Genomic DNA, 6000 nt, shown 5'->3' on the forward strand with positions numbered 1-6000 from the left:
CCAGTACGGTAGCATGATAGTGCTATGCACCCGCCCACGAAAATTACAATCTCAGAGGAATCATCCTGATCAACCAAGGATCCTAAGAGGTCCATAACCTCATAATGGCCCAAAACCAACAAATCCACCACTACGGTAACGGCAAATGACTCATCTCATAAGAGCTCAAACAAAAGGTGACAACAACCTACATCACCACGAGACTATGACTACAATCACCATCAACCTCAACTAGTGCTTCAATGACCAATCCCGTGTCATGCCAAGTATGCAACACAATTATGCATATACAATTCTAATCTAGCATACGTCACATGTCATGCTCTTTACATTAGAATAAAACAATGTTAAACAAACGGCATACAACATGTAGCACTTAAACACATAAACATGTTATCAACCAAAACATATTATCATAAAGCATATAAACAGATAGAGCATGGCAAAAAAAGCATGATACGCACCCAAAACCCGTCGTCCAAAGGTTTTCAAACCTAGGAGCTCTGATACCACTTGTGATGGCCCAAGTTTTTCAACCCGGTGCATCAGTGATGAACCGAAAGATGATCAGATAACTGATCCGAAATGCGGAAGCAAAAGACAAACAACAGTCTTTAGAGATACAATATGACTCTAAGACACCATTGTGACCCTCAATGAGGTCACAGAACCCAAAGGAATCAAATGCGGAAACAACATTTCAAAAACGGACAAGAATACACCTAGGGGCAAAATCATCATTTTCATCCTAAAAATGGGTGCCACCGAGAACACCATTGGAAAGACAATGAAAAATCAATGAACTTAGACTAAAAAATTGCTTGATTCGGAGTCCGGATGAAGAAGATATGGCTAACAGAAGAAGAAGGGGCAAAATAGTCACAAAAATGGCAACCAAGAACATCTAACCGGTTAGGAGATCTTCCTAACCGGTTAGGAAGCCAAAAATCTCGCCAACAACACTGCCCATGCACATGTAACCGGTTACGAAACCCCTCGTAACCGTTTACATGTGAAGGAGGCAGAATGGGCAACCCAAAAACCTGGCAGCAGGGGTTTTTCGGGGAAAAATGGAAATTTGAGGGCCAAGATGACATTTTCTGGAAAAACTCAAAGAATAAATCCCCCTCAAAATTGAGTTTTCCACATGAATCGGAAGAAAAATTTAAAAAATACATAACGTGAAATTCCCAAAATGCCCTCCCAAGAAAACTGGTCCAGAGGGTCCAAAAAGCTGCTAAATTTAAAAAAGGAGAGCTGAACTTCGGATGCGATTGCTGATATCAAGATGGCATTTTCTGGAAAAACACAAAAAAGAAACCCCCCCTAAAATAATATTTTCTATTCGACCATGTGAAGAACGGAATTTTTTTCCCAAAGAAAATTCCCAAAATACCTTTAGGTCAGAAAATGCAACAAAAGTGTAAAATGAGTCCGTAGGAGGCTCATTTTACCAAAGAAGAAGCTTTGCCCGGAAACGACCATGCAAGCAATCGTAACATACCTAGTAAGATGTGCTACAATGGTCCATGGCCCAAAAATATGGCCGATGCAAAATATGACCCCCAAACGGCCAAAATGCCAAAAATGAAGTTTGGAACGAAAACTTGGAATTCAAAACTACGAAATGGTTTCAAAATACCGCTTGGCCCTTGGACACACTTCATACATGGTGAATGAGTGCTAATGGAAGAATCAAAATGGAATTTCCCATACCCAATGCAAACATGGTGAAGCAAAAATTCAATATTCTTCAATACTTTCATAATACTCTATGAAGTCAAAAATTACATAGGATACAAATTACACGTCATTGTCCTCCGGCCTCATCTCATACATGTCAAATACATTGTAAAGAGTGTACTCATGTACACATTCCATATAAGGAATCAAATGTACAGATGTTGACATATAAGACTATAATTGGCATTCCAAGCCAACCTTCACAAAAATGGAAGTCTCTAAGTCCACAAACCATCCAAGCATAATGAAGACCTCAACTTTGATTCTTGTACCTGAAATATGCCCCAGTATCAAAGAGGTGAGTAACATAAAGCTACTCGTAGGAAATGAGCATGCATCGACCTACGTTTTACAAGTTTGCATGATTTAATTATTGTGGTTCATTCCACCTAACGTCTATGTCAAAGGTGAGACTCAAGGAGCATCCTAGCTACCTAAGATCATTTCTAGCATCAATCACCTCATTCATGTAATTTTAGCAACATAGGTTAATGCTTACACAAAGCAACAACATAGGAGCATGCTTACACAAGCAACAACATATAGATTCTCAAGGTTATCAACTTGAAGTCTAAAATGCAACATTAACTAAATATAACAATTTAGCATAATTAGAATATCTAATACCACACCTCAAGACATAGATTCTCTAGGTTATGAACTAGAAATCTAAAAGTGTGAAATCAACTAAATATATCAATTTAGTATGGATGTACTTAACAACATCAAAATCGCTAATAGCCAAAACTACAGGTTAACAAGGTAAACATGATTGTCAACTTGGAATTAAATGTGAAAACAAGCAGTGGAATACTTGGACATCACGCTCGGAATTCTGCCGGGACCTCAATGGTTATTTCGGGCACTAACTCGTAGGGAAGACCACCCTAAGTGTGCACTATCTCAATGACTTAGATGACTCACGTCCCCGTACTAGAGCCAAACCCTAGCCATCTAAACTTAACAATGTTCCAAGATTCCAAAATAAGCCAAATAAGTTCATAACTTATACATATTACTACTACATAGTAACAAGTTAGCAATATAACTCTCAATTGTGCATAATAAGCATTTCATATCCATAATGTTACGAAATCACAAGCCAACAATATATTCATATTAGAAACATACTCTTATGAATATAAACTTAACAACAATGCTCTTTAATGCATATAACACAATCTAGTGAATACATCACAAGTCTAAATCCATGCTCTTAAAATAGAAACAACTTCTAAAACATGGTTAGATCCATGGATAAACAAGATAGAATTTAATTACATCAAAATAATTAGACTATCTAGATTTCAAATCATTTCCAATTGGCCCCAATTTAATATATGTTAATAGACATATCATGGTCATCACATATATTCACACACAAGCTTAATTAGGCCGATGAAATCACCAAAATAGATTTTAATTAAAGTCTCTAGATTTCCAAACTCAACCAAATGCTCTCAAATTAAAGTATGTTAACAAACATGCTAAAACTTAATTTAGAAGTATAACACAACTCAAATCCATGCAAGCTATGGCCATGAACTTTAATCTTTCACAAAAGATAATTATTAATTAAAAAGAGCAATTCTACCATGCCACAATTCAAAACCAAGTTTTTCATCATCATGAAAATTAAATCTTATACAAAGAATTAAATATTTCAAATTTCCTAGATTTGATACAAGGCATGCATATAGGTTGTATAAACATGGAAAACACACAATACAATACATATAAAATCCTAAAACATTCCCTACCTCCATTTGAGATGAAATCTCAAATCCCCACCAAAATAAATCAGCTCCGAATCCGACGAAACTCCTAGGTTTTGTCGGGGACAACACCACGACCATGAATCCCAAGGAAGCCCCATCAAAAACACAACTTGACTTCAGACCTGAACTCAAGAAATGGCCAAAACGAGATTCCAATCGGTTGGAATCAAAGGCCTCGCCGAGGGGAACAATAAACACAAAGGCATCACCACTTTTTAATGAAGGGAAGAAGTCCAAAAGAGGAGAGATAAGATGGCAGCCATGGATGGAGCTTGGACCGGCCATGAGAGAGGAGAGAGAGAGAAAAATCTGATTTTTCTTTCTAAGACCTCCTATTTATAGAAAAACTCAAAAAGTGCCCCGAACGGGCCCCGCCGGGTCCGAAAAAGTGGAATTCGCGCATACGCACTCAAATGACAAAACTCCGTGAACCAAAAAGATTCCAAATGAGAAAATATGAACAATGGAAGAAACGGCATCGAAAATTGAGCCCCGAGCAGAGAGTTATGCCCAAAACAAGTTTGGCGCAAACCGGTGCCAGAAACCTTGAAACTGGAAAACATCGTCCAGGAGGAAATTCTAAGAGTCCACGACTCGACGAAATGTGAAAATGAGTCCCGTACGAGAAACCAGGCTCAAAACAAGGCATTGAGCAATAACTTTCATTAATTATACAATGACCCCTCCAAAAAAGTGAAAACTGTAAAACTGCCCCAGAATGAAAATATCTTCCAAAAGATATTTTCTTAGAGACCCCTGAAATAAAATTTCTTCAAAAGATATTTATGAAAAACACCTCAAGAAAAGAAAAATTTTCCAAAGAACTTTACATTTATGCCCCTATGGACACCGGGAGCAACCAGAGTACTTTCTCACGAAAGTAAAGATACGCGAAGTCAGAAATCATTGAGAATGAAGATACGCGAAGTCAGAAACCAACTCCAAACACAAGAAGTGTGGTTACGCAAACAAAGTGACAAATGAGAAAAAGACGAAATAAGGAAAAAGATGGAATAGGGAAAAGGACGAAAAGTGAATAGTGTCTAAAAACGAAAAATGTGGAAATGACTCGGTCCTCAAAGGAAGTTGTCAATCCAAAGAAAAGAGTCTCGGAAATCACTCCAGAGCACTCGAGACGACACTAATCGACAAAAAACCAAACTCAGAAGGGAAAAGACAACGGAAAAAATTTATCCAAAAAATTCGGGTCATTACAACCTTCCCACCTTAAAGGGATTTCGTCCCCGAAATCTAGCCCCAACAAAACAAAAACGCGAAACCAGGATAACTACGGAGTACATCTCCGAGTACCCCACACAATACGCCACACCAGCGACCTTAAAGCTGAATGGAACACACATACAAGTGTCATTTGCACCCATGTGCTCATGACAAGACAACCTCTCGAAGGCAAAATGACCACATAGCCACACGACAAGTTAGAACTCACACACTGAACCCAAGGTCAGACAAGGGAATGGAAGACAACAACCGAAAGCATTCCTCCTGATGAACCATCAAACTGATCCAAAAATAACCACCAAAAGGACTCCAAGAAACCACATATCAAATCAGGGTACAGAACAAACACAACGTGGCAGTACGAATAGTGACCAAAACTCGCCCACGATGTACTCGAATGTATGGTATCAACGACAGTACCTAGTGCCCGCCCACACTTACTCGTCAGTAAGGTAGCATTGACGACAACTAGTACTCACCCACAATACACAACTTTGTACGGTAACATGACAGTATAAGGCACTAATTCATAACCTGCCCCCCACTAGGTCTACCCAAGAAACCTCTCGATACAAATGACATCAATGTAAAAAAATGATCATTGCCAAAAGCACTACGGAGACCAACATTTTGTGAGAGTTGAGATATGGTCAAAAGATGTCTGGCCAGACCATCCTGGCCAATCCCAAAACTCTGACAACAATGCTATAAGTACAGCTATGCTTAAGGCCACAAATCCTCAATATAGCAAAACCAACATCTCCAATGTCTCAAAATACCCCTATTAACAACATTAATCAAGAATCCAAAACCTGACAAGCAAATCGACGCCTACAGAAATCAAAACGAACCTCACAATAAGACATTTCATCAAAAGTCCTTCATATCTCCCTGAATCAGATCAACTACAAGACTACATCGTAATCAAACATCGGATCCTCATCCCTATCATGGATAACTAAATCCTCAAAATACAAATCCACCAAGTGGCATATACATCAAAATGCCAACAACCAAGGTCACAAGATGAATCTCTCAAAACCTTGCTTGGCAACACCAAGCTAAATCAAAATTCTTCAATTTCTATCGATCCATAAACAACCACTGGATCTACGATTCCTCAAAACTACGCCTAGCCATAACTTGGACGAGAAAACTCCACAACAGTCATATCGAATAACGATCCTTCAAAACCCCTCCTAAGAGTCAACAATATCAAGATTTCCAAAACTGAAAC

This window comes from Cornus florida, unplaced genomic scaffold, assembly GCF_030987335.1.
Source record: "Cornus florida cultivar Cherokee Brave unplaced genomic scaffold, ASM3098733v1 CherokeeBrave_3.0.0_Hap2_Chr09, whole genome shotgun sequence".
Classification (NCBI taxonomy): Eukaryota; Viridiplantae; Streptophyta; class Magnoliopsida; order Cornales; family Cornaceae; genus Cornus; species Cornus florida.